Below are 20,269 nucleotides of genomic sequence, written 5' to 3'. Positions count from 1 at the left end.
CAGACCAAGCTTAGCATCTCATCTCTATGAGTGATTTCCTCCAGAAAGGTCAGAAAATGTATGTAATCTGGCAAAATATACTAGTACTGAGTTTTGTGAGGATGTGGGTTTTGTGGTAACACATTTTAAGTACCCCTTTTAAAATCAGAAGATCCTTCAAATATAACATTATAAATAAAAGCCAATGGCTTCAGTCAGACCTTGCAAAGTAAGTTCAATATTAGACTCTTGAGATCCACTCAATAATTGTGATCCCAAACCTTTGGTTGGAGATCTTGTTAAGTTGAGAGCTATACCTTTGCTGCTTTTTCACCTGAGATAAATCATTTCTTCCAAGAAATGACTTTTATTTTTTGGGCAAGTAACCTTCTTAGATGCTAAAAGGAATTGGAACTTCAAAATAGATAATTTACCTCAGATGGGCTATGCTATCTATTTCCAGAAACCGGTTTAAAGCTTTTCTTTACTCTGACTATTGGGTCAAATTCTTATTAATAAAATGTGTGCTACTGGAAAGGAAAGACACCTTTGTTACTTAATACATGCGTGGTCATTTATATTTGGCGTGCATAAATGTCATGGAGAACAGGAAAAAAAAATAATTCATGAACAAAATGCATTTTTATACTACTGTCCCCTTGCCAAATTAAGTATTATGGCTGGAAATTTAGGGTGGAGGCTCACTTTGGAAAAAAAGACTCAAATTGTCCTGGGAGTTTGCTTTCATCATCAAAGGGCTTTTATGCATTTGGAGGGATCATCAATTCCTGATTTGGTAGTAGAGAATATTCTTAGTTTGCAAAACTACTGTCAAATTCTAAACAGCTTGGTTACAATTCCTGCTTTTGACTAGACGTTTCTTCCACCTTTTTTTTTTTTTTCAATAGTCAATCTTGAGACAGTCAAAGTAGGATGGAAAAATACATCCTCTACATCAGAAATAAAACTTTCTCGAATTTACCTAGACGATGCTGTCCTGACAGGCTTTTCCTGTCCAAATCTATTTATGAAAGATTCATTAATCTCCAGATTTTAGAACTGAGAGGAAAATTACAATAGTTCATTTTTTCTTTCTTTTTTTTTTTTTTAAGTGATGAAAACAGTGCCTGAAACTCATCTGTCATAAGCTTTGTTATAAGGACAGGACAGTGTTGTTCTAGCCATAACAGTTCAGGATCTGAGCGTTTAAGTACCTATGCACCTGTTGGAAAGTCCCACTTAGTTCAAAAGCCAAACACACAAGTAAAAACCAACTTTGTGTTCATACATTTTTTTTAACCTGTATTAGATGTTAAATTGGATTTTAATTTGGAAAACAACCTTACTTCTATACACTTTCACTTTCTTTCAAAAAAACCTTTTTTTAAAGATTTTATTTATTTATTTGACAGAGACACAGAGAACACAGGTAGGCAGAACAGCAAGCAGAAGGAGACGGAGAAGCAGGCTCTCCATTGAGCAGGGAGCCCAATGTGGGACTCAATCCCAGGACCCTGGGATCATGACCTGAGCTGAAGGCAGCTGCTTAACCAACTGAGGCACCCAGGTGCCCCACTTTCACTTTCTAAACTGAAGTTAAAAATATACCTAGAAGGAGCAGTGTTTCTTTGACCTGTTCAGTCATCCAAGATACTGAAAGTCCCTTGCTCACACCGTGATGTAAAGGAGCGAGTGGTAAGGTCCCCTGATTTTATTTCTGTCCTTGCATCTATGGTGACACAATCTGAGATAGGACAACAAGAAATATTTATCTGATAGAGCCATTGCTCTTCTATCGGTCATTAGCACGCAATGGAGGCTACACACAAACTGTGTCTTTCCACAGTATCTGCTTTCTTCAATCATAAAGCAAAGTTAAATCACAATTATAAAGCAGGTTCAGGACTCTAAACTCAATAAGGTTTCACCATGTGATGAAACGTGGCTTCTTACACAGCACACACTGCAGGGCAGAAGACAAACCACACAACAGACAAGGCAACAGAAGGTGTAGGTAGTTAGGAAACAAAACACGAAGTCAGGGGCACCTGGGTGGCTCAGTGGGTTGAAGCCTCTGCCTTCCACTCAGGTCATGATCTCAGGGTCCTGGGATCAAGCCTCGAGACAAGCTCTCTGCTCAGCAGGGAACCTGCTTCCCTCTCTCTGCCTGCCTCTCTGCCTACGTGTGATATCTCTCTGTCAAATAAATAAATGAGATTTTTAAAACAAACAAACAAACAAAAAAACCCCACAAAGTCAGTCCTTGGGTTTGCAGTTGAAATAAGGCCTCGGTCTCGTTGGGATCAGCTCTTGGCACTTCTTATGTTCCAGCAGTGAAGGATTTGGTTCTGCTCAGAGATCAATCAGGCAGAGCCCTCCATGGCGGTTGCCTTTTTTAAGGGTCACCTAAAAAAAGGGTCACATCTGAAGAGTCTGACAGTTGGCTGCCCAAATCCTCACCTTTTTAAAGGGAATTAGTTGGTTTGGGGTCTCCTCAGACCTCCTCTGTTTCTGCTAATCCTCAGATCTGGGGTGTCAGCTGGCATTGGTCCAGGCGCTATCTCCCAGCTGTAGGACCTTAACTGCCTGCGTCATTGTTTGACATGAGAGACTCCATTTTGCTCTCTCCAACATGTAAGTTGCTAAGCTCTAATACTTGCACTTTGCTTAGGAAGTCATAAGGAACTTTCTGTGACAAACATTCAGCATAAAGGTATTTCCTTCGCTCCTCAAGTACATTTTTCAAATGTTCACAGACCGCTCTTCCATTTCTAAGTTCTTTAAAAGGCAAAATATGATAAGAAGTCAGCAAACTCATCAGTGTTATTTTTCTGCTGTAGAAACTGCCTTTCATTTCCACTTACCTTTATGTCTGAGGTCAGAGCCCCTTTGAAACTCCAAACCTGGTGACCAAAACGCCAACCAACCTAAATAAACCATTTCAGGAGCCTGAAATTGGAGTTGAAAACATCTGGCGACACGATTTCTTCTCCCCAGGGGTGCTCTAACCTTGTCATTTGTTATTCATACACATGGTGAACCAGGTTTGGTGTCAGAATGTTTACTTCTATCTCCTGTCTTGTGTGCATGTGATTTTTGCCGACGTATTCACCCCCACGATCATGTATGATATGAAAAATAAATTCAAAGTTGCTATAACTCAGCTTCTTTTTCTATCATCTATGATGACAGTGCTTGCTTCAGTTATCTTAGAACTTATGGCAAGGATAAAAGGATTTTTTTTTTTAAAAGAGGAAACATGTGGAGAGAACTTAAAACACAACACTAACTCATTAAGCAAATGTGTACGTATGGCATGCAACACTGTATCTGATGAGCTTGGCGACTGTGACCATGTTTTTACCACCAGAACTCTCACTGTCGTGGGTACCATAATCCAAATATTTTAGTTCCCAGTGAAAGAGTCAGGAATAAATAAGACAAACACTGCATGTTAATTCCGGCGTGGAGCCTGAGCATAACAGAAAGTTGAATGAGGAAATCTGGTTTGGTGTCAAGCCCAATAAAATGAAGAGATGTTTGTTGATGGGCTATGTTCCCTGCTGAGAGAGTAGTTTGAATTTGGACAAAATAATACTCAGCTTCAATTTCTCTTTGGATTTGTTATTGCTCCTGGATTCTCTTTAATTTGAACCTTGTAGGGGTCATCAGTGCCTCTGTCATCTCTAATACTCCCTACCTCAGTGAATCATACTTCATTCTGCCAGGATGACCACCCAGAAATCCTGTTTATGTAGGACTTGGCTTCTGCAGAGGTCATCGTAAGTCCTGAACAGCTGAGTTGGGACTTCCACAATGGTCTCCTGTTTGCTGCTGGGCACGAGTGGAAACATGGTCACCCATAAGGCCTAATAGCCATCTGGAAGTTCATCTGTTGGGAATTCTCTTTGCACTGCGTCCATTGGCCTGTCCATAGTGGCCACGCATCTTCTAGAGTACGGTCTTGGTGGAAAAGACTGTGTATGTCAGGAAAGCCAATGCACATTACATATGTGCATATCAGTCAGGAAGTTGAGATGAAAGGATCTGGAAATGAGCCATCCACCAACGTACACCTTGTTGCGTGCTCCTTCTGTTCCTTCTATCTGATCTTGAGTTCTTACTACTTTTACACTAAAATATTAGAAGTCAATAATGATGATACTTTAAGATTGAGGGAGGATCATGTTAGACTTAGAAATGGGCGGGAGAGATTATTGAATATCCTTTCTGTGAAAATGCAGGAGGCTTTGGAGATCAAGTTGTCCTACAGGGGGGTGTGCCTTTATCTTCAGTTACCTTCTTTTACATCTCCATAGAAAGAGAAGCTAACTTGTAACAATCCATAGAAATGGAACTAGTTCCTCTCTGTGCAAGTATACATTGTGTCCCTTGGGAACCATAACTGAAGATCATCACCCTGTGGGTACTGAGCAGTTTTGCCAGTTTGGCAGGCATCTGTAAGTTCACTTCAACATTTCTACCATAGGTGTGCAGTCCTTTGTGTTCTTGGAACCTGTCATCCCACCTCATTGGTTCACTCACTAATTAATGAGTTACAGAAAACCTTTGACATGTATTCATTTTATATTGGTATGGGAATCATGATTTTATCTTATTTTAAGATTCACCAATCAAAAGATAGATATGTGTGTATGTGTGTGTGTATACATACATGTATAACTCAAGCTATCAGTTTTCTATATCAGATATTAATTTAGCAATTTTTAAACATTTTATTTATTTATTTGATAGAGACAGAGAGATCACAAGTAGGCAGAGAGGCAGGCAGAGAGAGAGGAGGAAGCCGGCTCCCCCCTGAGCAGAGAGCCGGATGCGGGACTCAATCCCAGGACCCCTAGATTGTGACCTTAGCAGAAGGCAGAAGCTTAACCCACTGAGTGACCCAGGCACCCCTGCTATAACAATTATTTGAAAAGTTCAAGATGAGGTTCAAAATAAGTATCAGGGAGCTAAAGATAAGGGAAGAATAACATAATACTATCAGCCATGATGATCAGAAGGCCACCATCAGGGGCAGAGATAATGAAGCTTCTAGAAGTGGCCTGTGGAATATCCAGGGCCCCGAGGGGAGTAGTGGAGTTAGAAGGAGGAACTGGTAAATTGGCAAATTGCCAAAAGTAGACTCAACTTTAGGATGTCACTTTTAGGAGACCCCATGTGTTTAAATCTGATATTCAGTTTAAATTTAACTAAACTAAAATTTTAAAATTGGTATTTGGCTGTATTTCTCCTTTATCATTTCCAGGGTGGCAGATGGTATTTTCCCTAAATGGCTGCAATAATATCTATCGCACGTGCCGTGCTTACGTGGTGGTGTTGACACTCATCCCATTGGGCAGTGAGGGGATAGTTAAGTCCAGTCCTCCCTCTTTGAATCTGAGCTAGGTAAGCTAAGACCAGAGCCAGCTTACTTACAGCTGGTAGGACTTCCAAGGCTACCCTCTAAAAGACCTTCTCTTGGGACAATTACTCTTGGAATCCCACTCCCATATTGTGAGGAAGCCCAGACAGTTTGGGATTAGAGCCCCATGGAATTCACATGTGGAGAGGAATCACCCACAGGCCCAGGTGAGCTCCGTGCTGTTAGCAAGCATCACCTTCCCAGTCGGGGATGAACCCTTTGGGAAGTGGCTCCTCGGGTTCTGTGCGGAGGTGTTCCAGCTGACGCCTCAGAGAGCAGAGGAGAGTCTGTTCTACAACGTCACGCTCAAACTACAAATTGTGAGCTAACTCACTGATGGTTGTTTGAAGTCACTACATTTTTTTAGGACTTTTGTTTGTAGCAATAGACAACCAACATGTCTTGTTATATCTGGTCTTGGCAATTTGCATTTTGAGTATTTCTAATGAATTAAAATTCCTCTAGTAAAGAAGTAGAAAGGACCATAATATATTAAATTAAACTTGTTCATACGGAATGAGAAACAGGGACAAATGGGAAACCCATATAGCCCGTGTTCTTTCTGTGTTCAGTTGGAGCTCAATAATTTTTTTTTTAACTTTAATTATAGGACTGTTTCAAGAACAAGTTCAGGATTGTTTGCAATCACCACTATTATTCATGAATAAATATTTAGATGGAAAGTTCTTGTGTGTGTTTTTGTGTGGGGGCGTATCCTCTGAGGGGCTTATGCTACTCACTACTATGTGTATTTTGGCTCATTCGATTCTTACTGGCACAGGATACAGACACTATCATTGTCTTGGGACCCTCAAGTTCACGTTCAGCAGATTTCTTTATCTCTGCCAGTGTTAGTCCCAGTCTAATTATCTTTCTCTTCCTAAACTCAGGATGTCTCTGCCAAACTCTGATAGCTCCTATTTTTTTTTTTTCAGCCCCATCTGTAGGTTCAGTTGCCTGTCCAGAAAAGAGGTACTATTTTTTTTTTTAATTTTTTATTTTTATAAACATATATTTTTATCCCCAGGGGTACAGGTCTGTGAATCACCTATTTTTATTGTGGTAAATTGTACAACACTTTAACCATATTTAAGTACACAATTCAGGGACATTCACATTGTTGTGCAATCGTCACCATCATCCATCTCCAGAACTTTTTCGTCATCTCAAATAGAAACTCTGTACTCACTAAACAGAAGCTGCCCTTTCCCTCCTGCTCTCAGCCCATACTAACTACTTTCTACTTTCTCTCTCTATGAATTTGACCATTCTGAGTACCTCATGTAGGTAGAATCATTCAACATTTGACCTTTGGTCTCTGGTTTATTTCTCTTAGCATAATGTTGGCTTGTTTCTTTGTTTGTTTGTTTTAGAGGGGGAGGGGGAGAGGAGTCAAGGGAGGAGGGTAGGGGCCAAGAAAAAAGGAGAGAGAGAACCTTAAGCAGGCTCCACACCCAGTGTAGAGCCCACTGTGGGGCTGGATCTTACAACCCTGAGATCATGACCTGAGCCCAAATCAAGAATCAGATGCTTAACCAACTGAGCCAACCGGGCACTCCTCTTAGCGTAATGTTTCTAAATTCACCCATACTGTAGTGTATATCAGAATTTAATTCCTGTTTTGAGGTTGAGTAATATTCTATCATACCTATATGTCCCATTTTGTTCATTCATTCATTCACCGATGGGCATTTGAGTCGTTTCCACTTTTTGGGCTATTGCACATAACACTGTTATGAATATTGGTACACAAATATCTGTTTGAGTCCCTGCTTTCAATTCTTTTGGATATATACTCAGAGGTAGAATTATTGGATCATATGACAATGCTATGTTTAAATTTTTGAGGAACTGACATACTGGTAAAGTCATACTTTGAAAGAGGACCATTCTCCTATTAAATATGTTATTTGGTGATATAAAAAAATATGTGATTTTTCATTTTTCCTAATGGCTACATTTCATTCATGTTATGTTAATGCTTCACATTAATCATATGACCCTAGGCCAATTCACTACTACCTGTGTTAGGGGAGACCATTTCTTCACTGGTTTCCTCTTCTAATTAACTTTATTTCTGATCATTCTTTGAAATGAATCCTCCATTCCAAGGAAAAGAAGACAAAACAGAAAACAGGCCAATAAAACACATTTGAACATCTGATGAAGTTCTCTACATGCAGGGATTTGTTTAGCGCTTTCATTGTTGTATGTGTGTGTAAAGAGAAACAGAGACAAAAATTTGTTTTAAGGAATTGGTCCATGGGATTGTGGAGCTTGACAAATCCCAAATCTACAGAGGAGGCCAGCAGGCTGGAGACCCAACAAAGAGCTGATAATGTAGTTCAAGTCCAAAGGCAGTCTGTAGCTAGACTACCCTCCTCCTTGGGAGAGGTCAGTCTTTTTCTTAAGGCCTTCAACTGATTGGATGAGGCTCACCATATTATGGTGAATAATTTACTCAAAAGTCTATTAATTCAAATGTTAATATCATCTAGAAAATAGTTACACAGCAATATATAAAGCATGTTTGGTCCACTATCTAAAGACTTCAGCCTACCCAAGTTTTTTTTCCTACTGAATTTAGAGCTATTTCACTTGAACACAAACTGAGCCATCATAATAATAATATAATTCCTTTAAAAACAGGATGAAATGTATAGAAAGTTTAAATTCTGTAACTTCATTGGTTCATCATTTCTTAGCCTCTGACTTATCTTAGCCATTCATCAGGTTTCATATTACTCATAAGTTATTAGAATGTGTTTCCAAGTATTTTTGAGGACAAATTTTGTCTTGATAATTGACCTACATTTTCCTTTAAGCTTGGATAAAGATTTATATTTTTTAAATATCCTACTAATACCACCTATTAAGACACTAAGAGGAAATTCACTGTTCAGCAAATACTGATATGGAGCCTCTGAAGCCTCAAGTTATCACTGACTTCCTTCCTGGAATCACCAGCATCCCTCCCATAGCACCCATCAGGTTTCCTTGGAATCCATGTGGCTTATAGCTATTACCCCTATTTTATCCCAAGTCCAAAATGGTTCAGTGGGTCTGTCTGTCTGTCTTTCTTTCTTTTGTAGACTTTTTCCTCCATGATTTCCCCCCAAAAAACTCTTGTCCTAACCTCATTTCCACCGCTAAGATTTTGTTTCAGGTCCTGTCATACATCCTGGAATGCCTTTTTTTTGCCTATCCCAATCCCACCCATTGTTTAGGGAATAGTTCACATTCCTTTTCCTCCACAAAGTCTTCCTTTCCCAAGTATCCAAATCTATATTACTCTCTGCTCACTCAACGGTCCATTTTATCTGTAACTTAACTATTGGTAGCAAAGCATACTACACAGTTATTGTTTCTTGTTGTAGTTTAGTAGTTTCATCTGACTTTGACTTCCCGAAGAAGAGTTCAAGCATGGAGAAATTTATTCTTTTATCTGCCTTACCCTTCTCTATACAGAGAGATAATTAGTAACTATTTCTCCCCTCCCTCAAAAAGAATTAAACAAAACATACCACAATCCTGCTCTGTATAAGATCATTCCTGTATATTTCTAAACTTTATGTTGGGTTTGTAGTTAAGTGTATGTGTGTCGGGCAAATGTTTTTGACACTATGTTTATGTATGACTTTGGGAACAACATTTTTCATTCTGAAGCACTGGCATTTTAATGGTCATGTTAAAACCTTATCTTTTGAGCATTTTTTTTTTCCTACTGAATTTAGAGCTATTCCACTTGAACACAGTGTTTACCAAGATGAATCGTCTCATTCCTCTTGGATAATCTCCAACCAGAGTTATCTATGAATGATACCTTAGGGATCCTCTTTTCAGACTCAATCTGGTTTTTGTTTTACAATTGCAAACAAATAAAACCATAAATTTAAGAACATGGAAAACATATGATCTAAACTGCTTTGTCAGCAAACTTATGTACAGCTGTTTAAATCTGTGCAGACATTTAGGTTTTGTTCATAGTCCCACTATTAATATTTTGTATGACCTCCCTTTTGCCATTTCTCCTTCTCAAGTTGGTCTCCTATTTCAGGAGGTACAATGCAGTGCTTATCATTTGGTTTGGGCTTAGGATAGTGATACAGCAATGCAACACTGCTTTCATGTCACAGTATGTCAAACAGTGTAGAAATGTCAAGTATTTTTAGTCTCTGCATCATCCTTTCGACAGGATTCCAGACTCCCAGTGTGCCCTTCATTCCCAGGGCACAAAATCACAGTGAGTCATTTCACTAGGGAGTGAAAGAGCTTTCCATCCAAATGATGTTTAAGCTTTCAGACTGTATGTTAAATTCCCAGAAACATTTACAATCGTAACAAATGTCTTTTGTGGGTTTCTTTTTTTTTAAGACTATTTATTTAGAGAGCTTGTGCAGGAGGAAGGGGGAGGGAGATGAAGAGAGAAAGAAGCTCTAGCAGACTTCGTGTTGAGTGCAGAGCCTGAGGCAGGGCCACATCTCACCACCCTGAGATCATGGCTTGAGCTGAAACCAGGAGTCAGACACTTAACCGACTAAGCCACCCAGGCGCTGCACAACTGGTTTTTCAAACTTTATATATCATCATTTTCACTCTTAACCATTTAAATATATGGTAAAATGTTACTACTAACTGTTCAAGAGGTAAGAAGACAGGTTTTAAAAGCTACTGAAACCCCTACGTATTTCAGGGGAAAATCTCTTCCTGTGTGAGGTGAAAGCAAGTGGGACATTCCCACCTCGCTCCACTAGAGGTCTCAGTTTATATTACCTTTTTCCCAGGCAAGTTAAGATATTGCTATTGTGGATTCTCTGATAACAAAATATTGCTAAAAAGTGTCATAGCCATGAAAGTAACAGTACCTATGAGATTCCATCATAAATTTTAAAAAGTCCTAGTACCTTTACCTAATGTTTAAACTTTTGTTCTACATTTCCTTTTATGGTAATAACATTCATCATTTAAAAAAAAAAATCTTTTTAGGAAGTCACAATACCCTGTGTATCTGAATAGATATGACAATGTGTTTCTTTACATGAAAAAAAAAAAATCACAATAAAGGAGAAATACAGTTTGTATCATTTCTAGTGAACTTAGAGGAAAAAAAACCCAAAGATTTTGTCCTTTGTTATTATTATGATTTGATATTTCTAGAAGCTCTAACTTTCCACGGAAATTGATTGATCAAAAATGTATGCCATTTATTTTTTAATTTATTCTGAAAAGGGGAACATGGAATTTTTATTTCAAGCACTGAGACAGTAAAGGAGTAGTCCAAGACCTGGGTCATCTAAGATAGCCACTGCCCTCATCATCTGGTCTTAATTATAATGAAAATTAAATTTCTCAAAAGGACACTCATAAAATTGGGAATCGATTAAATTTCATCATCAAAAAAATATTTCTACCCTTAACTCAATACTTGGAAAAATAGGTTGATCTTATGGAGTAGAATTTACCACCGGATGACTTGTTCTATTGTAGCACCCTCCAGGGCATGGATAACTCTAGCTTGTCCATGCTTTTGTTGGAGCGGATAAACTTGTCAGTTTCTAGAAGCTTCCGCAGGCTAATTTAATTCAGATCAGTTCCTCTTACTGAGAAACCTTCTAAAGCACCTGAGCTGCTAAGTCCATATGTTGCTGTGGGATTGAGTGTCACGTGCACCAGAAATTAATCTCTATAATAATAGTAACATTACTCGTGTATGTCAGAAGCTCCACCTGGAATGTCCCTTAGTTTAGAACAATCCTTTAGGTAGATCTTTCTTTACAAAAGAGGAGCCTGGAACTCAAAAGAGATGAAGTAATTTGCAAGCTACCCAAGAAATATGCAAGCACAGATCTGTCAGCTTCAAGAAGGCAGATTGCCTTGCAATCACTTCATCCCTAGTAACTGTTGAAGTTCGAACCCACAGTTGCTCTTTGCCGGATGTCCATATTTATCATGAGTTTTTTTTTTTTAGTTTCTACTCCGTGTGAACTACAATTCTAGGAACTCAACAGGAGGGAGAGCTATAAAAAAAAAATAAAAAATGTGGTTCTATTATTAAGAAACATAAAATCCACTCAGAGAGAGATAGCAAAAGAGCATAAAATCTGGATGAGCACTTTTATGGGAAATGCATGCTTGCCAGAGAGCTTAGCACATGAAAAATGATACAGTTAAAAGTGAAAACCTTCAAGAGATTCTGGGCTTTAAAAAAAAAAAAAAGTCATTTAAACCAAATCTGGTATGTCTTTTTTAAGCAAACAATTAAAATGACAGTATAATGGGAGGGAAATGAAAAAAATAATATAACATTTTAAAACAAAATGCCTGCATGATGTTAGCCTCTATGTGCATCTTTGTGAGTTGAATTCTATTATCGGGATAGGATTAATTACAATGGACAAACCAAAGCCCACATTCAACAACACTTTGGCCCTTTTAAGGTTGTCATTTGGGAAGGAAGTACATACCCCTCTCCTGGTCATGCTGCCACGGCTTCAGTATTTCTGGAATGGATCCATTGAATTTGCCTTTGGAGGCTACAGTTCATTCTTTGAATATCCCCTGTGGGGGCAAACTGCTCTTTGAAGGAGGATTTTATTTTGGATCCAACTAAGGGTCTTTGCAGCCAAGTATGATGACTAAGGTGGGTATCTAAGCTGGATGATGCCATTTTTGGTCAAAAATGGAACACAGCCGTGAGGCAGTACTACAGGTTGCTTCTCTGACTGGCCACTCTTGGTTTCATGACCTACAGTCCAAAATGATAAATTTGGGGTGAGGGGCAGTGGGGGGTAGGGGGTCATTCATTTAGATATGTGAGTTTTGGCATATTTATCTTCAGTTGTTACATTACTTGCATCTGCAGTTTCTGTTTATTTATTTAAAAATTATAATATCCAAATATTCAATACTTTATCTAGGTAACTTTTCAGCAAATTAAGTTAGCCTACCTAGGGGAGTGTGTTGGGATGAAGCCAGCAAAGCAGAAAGTATCCTTCTGGGTCTCTTACACATAGTTTTTATTCTTTTCCCTGTTTCTTCAACCAAGCTGGTGGATCATCTATGCATTCCACTTGTCATTATGAGGAGCTGGGAAAGGATGAATCACATGGATCAGTCCCTTTGGCTACTGTTATTCCTCTCCTAATATCCGGAACATGTCTGAAATGGACTGAAAGTTTGTGTCCCCATAAAATTCATAAGTTGAAACCCCAGTGTGGTATTAAGAGGTGGAGGCCTTTGGGAGGTGATTAGGTTACAACAGGGGAATCCTCAGGAATGGGATTAGTGCCTGTATGAAAGGGATCCTAGACAGGACTCTTGCTTTCTTTCCACCACGTGAAGATACAACAAGAAGTTGGCAGTCTGTAACCCCAAAAGAGAGCTCTCACCAGAACCTGACCAGGCTGACACCCTGACCTAAGATTTCCAGACTCCAGAACCGTGGAAAATAAATTCCTTTTGGTTATAAGCCACTTAGTCTACATACTTTATTACCAGCCTAAGCTAAGACATCATCCCCTGCTTATTTTTTAATTCCATTCAATGTGTGTGAAATGTCATTTTTATATCTGCGCTCCTTCTGTGAAATTATACTTGACTCTTGGACCTGTAGTGATTTCTCCTTTCCATATCACTGAGCTCATGTTAAGCATACAAATCATCAGACTCGCTTCCTTGTATTGTTAATTAACTTTTCACTTGCATATACATTTTATTTATCCAGCTATATTGTAAGACTAAAGACAAGGTTGTCTTTCTCCCTCTCTTCCATCCTCTTATCTTTCTCCTTCACTTTCTTTTTCTCTTGGGCTCCTCAGTTCCTAGGATAGTACTTTCTACAAAATAGGGGCTCGGTGATACACACTGATTCTTACTGATATTTGTTGTGTCTGTGGAATGATGGCCTGCCCTACTGATTTACTCTCTTTATTATAATTTTCTTAAGAAAATATTGAGTTGATTTTTTTCTTTTGCTTGTGTGTGTGTGTGTGTGTGTATGTGTGTGTGTGTGTCTTGGGCATGTACCCCTGGAAAGACATATAATTATATTTTAGGGAAAGGCAACGTTTCTTAACAAGTGACTTTTTTCTTTAACATAGATCGTTAAATGGAATGATTCTTTTTGCTCCATTAAACCTTCAGGATTGACAATTTGATTTTTTCAACACTCTCTGCCAAAATATTACTTAAAAGTAAGCATTTGTTTTTGTTAGTTTTCCGTAGGTTGTAAATCAAATAAGTATGATATCCAGCAGTTTGCACAAAAGCAACTTGATTGTGATTCATGCTCTGTAATTAACAAAACTTCATATTTTAGATTGTATCTTTTTGGTGGTTATTGGTAATTTAAGTGGGTTATGTTAGGCAGAACTAATGGTATGGTACTTTTCCCCCTAAAGTCCCACAGTTATATATGGCAAAATCCCTTAGAAAAATAAATGCTCAGTTCTCTGATTCTGGACTCCCAGTTAATGCCTTTTGGGTTTTTTGTTTTTGTAAAATTATACTTTTGTCTTGTCCCAGTCACGTTAAGAACCAAATATTCCTGTGTTTCCACTGTGCCTGCAATTTTTTGTGTAATCTAAAGTGAGGATTTTAGACATGTTTACCATGAATGGGATCACAACTTTCCCAGGTGTTCAGCTTTGTTTACATTTTGATCTTTTAAATGTCTCACAGGCACACAGTTGTTAAAGAAAATAAAATGCATTACTATCATGACTTTTGGTAGAAAAGCCAATGGCCTTTGTTTTAAGAAAAGAAAAGAGAGTCTAGATGGAAAACAAATTTCTTTAACAATCTTGGACAGCTGTTTCTCAAAGGTGAAGCTCCAGTCTAAAGTCATGCTCAAGGTCTATGAAAGAAAATTCTATTATCATTGCTACTACTTGTAGGATATTAACAAGGCACGCTATTGGAATGTCAGTATTGGTGTAAGAGTATTTTAATTAGAAAAACACAGGGTTTCACTGTTGTCCAACTTCTAAAAGAAATTGTACTAATATTTTAGGGAACATTCCAGAATATCTTGTACTTTGAGGACTAGTTATCATCTCTCTGTATCTGCCAGAGGGGAGGAGCCTGCCTATAGTTTTGACGATCTACCATTTGAGGATCTGTGACCTTTTTATTCAAAACTTGTTTATCAAGCCGATGGATGGTGTATGCTCCTGCTCTTCTTCCCTTTCCTCTCCAGTATCTTTTGGAGTGAGTCGCATTGTTCTCATCACCTCTGGCATGCTCTGAGAAGAGAGGGAATGAAAGCCAAGCCTGTTGCTTCTACTCTAGTTAACAACTTTGGTGAAAATTTTGAAGGTGAAATGTTCTGGAACATTCAGAACTGAGTAAACCAACTTGAAATAAGTGAAAAACCAGGACAATATGATAATGTCCCTTGTTGCAGGAGGCTGCTTGGCTCTGGTGTTCTTTCTTTGATGCCCTTCCCTGCTTCTATGTACGATGCAGCACGAACTGGTAAAAGCTTAGCCCACGTTCAAGAAAAAAAAAGGAAAGAAACTCTGCACACCGCTAATTTAATACATCTGGTGAAGAGCTTCAGATAGAAATCACAGATCTTTGATCCTTGCCCATTTCTTAACTCTTTCAGCCCAGTTCCCTCATCTGCAACTTCAGGGTCACCAAATGTGTCTTTTGTCTGTGCCCTGCACCGTGTCCCTGTTTCACCAGTGTTGGCCTCACCTCCCTCACCTTCCAGGACTGAGAATCCCTCTAAGGCTCTTCATAGTCCCCCACTCAGCTTGCCTTTTATATTTATTTATGAATAAAAGGGACTTTCCATTTTCATTCTCTTTACTTGCTTCTCTTCCTCTGGATGCAAAATCTGTAACAGAATAGTGAATTTTTTTTTACAAACTCTGATGATATGTAAATCAGGCCTCAGAAGAAAAGTGATAAAATGCACCACCAATTAGAACAGAGCACTAACGCCCTGAATCCCTCTACATTTTGCAGTGCTACAAGTAAAAAGAATGTCTTTCTCCCTCCCCCTTCCTTCGTTCCTTTCCTTTCTTTCTCTCTGCTACCACGTGATGGCCTCTGACCCTTCCCACCAACCTGTTTTAGAGTTTGTTTCTGTGCTTTTAGGTGTATGTACTTTAAATACATTTATTCTTCCCCCCCAAACACGTGGGAGAGTAGAAAAGCAGGCTAATATATGTTGTATCTTCAATGACTTCAAGACTGACGTGATTTGGAAATTGGACAAAAGAAGTCTCACTTCTCTTTAGTTTTTTGGGTGTGTTTTTCTTTTTAGTTTACTTTTCGTAAAAAAGTAAAGAAAAAATTCATTACCCAAAAGTAGAGAACAGAGGGTGATGAGACTCTCTCCATCACTCAGCGTTAACAATTAGCGCTTCGCTGATCTTGTTTCATCCCCATGTTTTCTGGTTTTGGTTGAAATTTTTAAAGAAAATTCCAGGCATATCATTTTACTTCAGAATCTAGCTTTAGTTTTTGAAACAAGAGACAATTTGGAAGTATCTCCTCAGTGATGAGATGATAGGACCTTTCCACTGCTGTGTTGTTCAAGGCAATCAACACCGCCGAATTAAAAGACCATTATTCCATCTTCACGTGCTACTGTTGCAGTGCTTTTGGGATATCCTTTTTGTCTATGGCGGAAAGAAAAAAAAAAATCCCTGCCCCTCTGACAGCTCCATAAGGAAAACGAACACAACTGAAAAGGACAATTTAAGCAATGTGAAAGTTACTTTCTCAAATTTTTGTAAATAAAGAAAAATACCGTTGTCACATCTTGGCTTCATTCTTTATGCATATGTCTATATGGAAAATTGCAGTTTACTCTTTTGCTCTTGGCTTTTGATGAATCCTTCTGTTTCATATATAATCTAGGATTATTGAGAATGTCAGTGTGCAACTTGAGCCCAGCTTTTCCCTTAACGTTAACACTTGGCTACTTTTGCACCATGCACAGATTGGGAACTAAAACACTTCTTCCTAACGCAATGAAAAGCACATACATAGATACATGAGCCTTGTGGATTTTCTGCCTGATGGGAATATATTCGTTTCATTCACCTGGAACTCCTCTAGTTGCTAGGTACACATTATTAGTTTTTTTTTTTTTTTTCTTTTAGAGTCCGTAACTCTAAATTCTTGGGGATTTACTGCTCATTCATCTCTTCACTGACAGATAAGGACAGAGAGGTGGAAAACCCAAACACATTTGAATTTGAAATCAATTTTTATTTTATTTTATTTTATTTTTTTCCTTCAAGGATTTTATTTATCTATTCGACCAACAGGGATCACAAGTAGGCAGAGAGGCAGGCAGAGAGAGAAGGGGAAGCAGGCTCCCTGCTGAGCAGAAAGCCTGATGTGGGGCTCGATCCCAGGACCCTGGGATCATGACCTGAGCCGAAGGCAGAGGCTTTAACCCACTGAGCCACCCAGGTGACCCTGAAATCAATTTTTAAATAATTTTTGTGATATATAGTATATATCTCTTTGGAAAGTAACATATATACTGAAATTATAATAGGAAATCACTTAGTAACAAACTGACCAATTTCTCTCTCTTGATTTTTGCTTCCCTACTGAGAATGACCATCATCATCTACGTATCAACAAAACTGACTTTCCTTAATGTTATGGTATTGAAAAAAAGCTTCAGCTTTTAAAGGGTTCTTATTGAGGGCAAACAAAACAAAAACATGTAAATTTGTCTCTAAATTACTGACTAGAATAAATTCACACAATAAAAACCATTCCACTTAGGGTTTTCTTATCCTTTAAAAATAACTTTTTTTCTGATTTTAAAAAAGATGCAGTTGTGGTTTTGGTAGAAAATTTGCAAAATGCATAAAAATACAAAGAAGAAAATAAAAATGGCCAGTTATGTTATTTTTGTGTATATGCATTTTTAAGTGTGTGTGTGTTCATATATACAACCTGGTAACAATAATTTTTTTTAAGATTTATTTGTTTATTTTGGGGGGCAGAGGAAGAGGGACAGCGAGATTCCTCAAGCAGATGCCATATGGAGCATGGAGCCCCATGCTATTTCTTTATTCCAGGACCTTGAGATCATCACCCAAACCAAAATCAAGAGTCAGATGCTTAAATGAGTGAACCACCCAGGAGCCCCTAATATGGTTTAATGCTGAAGAGTGGAGAGGCTCTTAATGTTGGCTAACTGGATTGGAAACCTTACTCAGCTGCCTGCTAACTATTCTATCGCAGTCAGGTAATTAAATATCTCTTTGCTTGTTTCCTTTTCTATAAGATATAAATAATAATAATATCTACATCAGAGGTTTTTTTTTTGGTGGGGGGAGGGTGTTTATTAATGGAATTAACTTATGTAAAACACACAATTAACTTCCAGGGATGATGGTCATCATTATTACTGTCTGTGATTCACATTTTGTTATGTCATAGTCTTCAGCATCATATTCCTTTGATGCCTGTACTCAGATTTATGTAACATTTGTATATAAATCTTTGTGTACTTTTTTGATTAATTAGCACAGATTCTTAGGAGTGAAAATTTCTATGTCCAGTAGCTTGACTATTTCTAAGCGTCATTCATTGAATAAAAATATTCTATGGGCAAAATTCTAGGAACTGCGGACGTTAAGAGTGAGCAAAAGAGGCCCAGAGCTAGAAGAGCAGAGAATTTTTGTAAAAAGTGACAAGAAGGGAAAGTGCAGAGTGCTTTTAGAGGTCCACCTAGCCTAAGGGTTCTAGGAGGGTTTCCCTGGAAAAGTCATATTGAGTTTGAGATCTGAAGCATGATTAGCTGTTAATTGGGTGGCCATTTGGAATCATGGGGCCCATGGGAAAGCTCAGATGCAAACTTCATTGTCTTTTGTGTTTAATGAAAATACACTTACATTTTTTTCAAGGATCCTTCTGAAACACAGTTTAAAGTTTTTAAGCCAGTCGGTCAGCCTCTGTGTGTGTGTGTGTGTGTGTGTGTGTGTGTGTGTGTCTTTGGCTGTGTGATGTCTTTCATAGTTCCTATGTTGACATATCAGATAAATATTTTTCTATATTTGCTAGTACTTTTTAATTTCATTTAAATGTTTTAACTTTTTATATATCTGGAATTTAAGTTGATGAATGGTCTGAAAGAAGGGTCTACATTTTTTTTTTTCCAAGTGAATTTCTTTTTTTTTTTTGGCCCCCTATACCTGTTTCACCCATCCTTCCAAACACCTCCCCTCTGGTAGCCATCTGTTTGTTCTCTCTTTTAAGTGTGGGTGGTTTTTTTGGTCTCTCTCTCTCTCTCTCTCTCTATTTTTAGTTCATTTGTTTTCTATTTTTTTTAAGGCTATGTTTGGAATGATTCTTTTTTGCTCACAGATTTATGTTGCTGACTTCATCATATAGTAATGTTTTATGGTTATGGTTACTAAGGTGTATTTCTGAGCTATCTTTCTCATCCATAGATATCCTTGTCAATGATTCCACAAGTATCATTATTTTCTAAGTATAGTTTTAATGTTGTAATATATTTTTTAAAGATTTTATTTGTTGGGGTGCATGGGTGGCTCAGTCATTAAGCGTCTGCTTTCAGCTCAAGTCATGATCCCAGGGTCCGGGGATTGAGCCCGGCATCAGGCTCCCTGCTGGATGGGAAGCCTGCTTCTCCCTCTCCCACTCCCCCTGCTTGTGTTCCTGCTCTCGCTCTCTCTCACTCAAATAAATAAATAAAAATTTTTTTTTAAAGATAAAAAAAATATTTTAAAAGATAAAGTCTTTAAAACAAGATTTTACTCATTTATTTGAGAGAGAGTGAGAGCGATCACAAGGGCCGGGGATGGGGGGAGATGTGGAGGGAGAAGTAGACTCCCAGCTGAGTGGGGAGCCCAATGCGGGGCTTGATTCCGGGACCCTGGGATCATGACCTGAGCCAAAGGCAGATGTTTAACCTTTGGAGGCATCTGGAAGCCCTGCAGTAATATACATATATTTTTTGAAGTATACTTGATACCTAATGTTACATTAGTTTCAGATGTACAGCATAGTGAATCTACAACTCTGTGAATTCTCTTGTGCTCACAGGTGCAGCTCACACCTGTCACTCTACAACATATGGTGCATTTTCAAGTCAAGTGTAACAAATATTTTATATTATACTTCATTTTTCAGTTGTGTTTCTCTTTATCTTCACTAAATGTATTTCTTCGGATGAACTTTAGAATCATGTAGTTGATTTCCAAAAAATTAATTCATGGCTAATGATTGGAATATTATTAAATCTACTCATTATTTGGGGGAAAATGAGAGGTTTATGATTTAGAATAAAAGAAATCTATGTCTCTTGCTGTATACAAGTCTTCTTCTATGTCTTTCTAAAGTTTTATAGATTTTTTTTTCCATAGTAAAAAATGTCTGCTTTTACCTAGAGAGAGGTTTTAAAGACAAACAGAATAGTTCTTACCTGATTATCCTTTATACTTTTAACAGTATTTAATTGTTAAAATCTATATAGATGTTCTATTATTTGGGACACATATTTTATTATAGATTCTATCTTTAATCTGTAAGAAATATTATTCTTTATTTTGCTTAGTGTTTTTCTCCATCTGAAATATCATTTTGGCTGATATATTATTCTATTCTTATATTTTTTCCTACTGTTTGCCTGCTAAATCTTCGGACATTTTTGAAGAAATGCCATTTTGGCTTAGATAGCTCCCTTTAAGTTATTATGTCATTGAATTTTATTCTTAAACACCTTCTGAAGATGTCTGTCTTTTAATAGGACAGCTTAAACAATGTATTGTCATGATAATGTTGTTGGTATTCTGACACCTTATTTTTTGCTTCCCATTCTTTTCTTTATGGGTTATGTTTTACATACATCCTCTTTCTCCA

This window comes from Mustela putorius, unplaced genomic scaffold, assembly GCF_011764305.1.
Source record: "Mustela putorius furo isolate JIRA1106 unplaced genomic scaffold, ASM1176430v1.1 tig00000832_pilon_pilon_pilon, whole genome shotgun sequence".
NCBI lineage: Eukaryota > Metazoa > Chordata > Mammalia > Carnivora > Mustelidae > Mustela > Mustela putorius.
The sequence above is the reverse complement of the archived record's forward strand: the minus strand, read 5'-3'. Positions refer to the sequence as shown.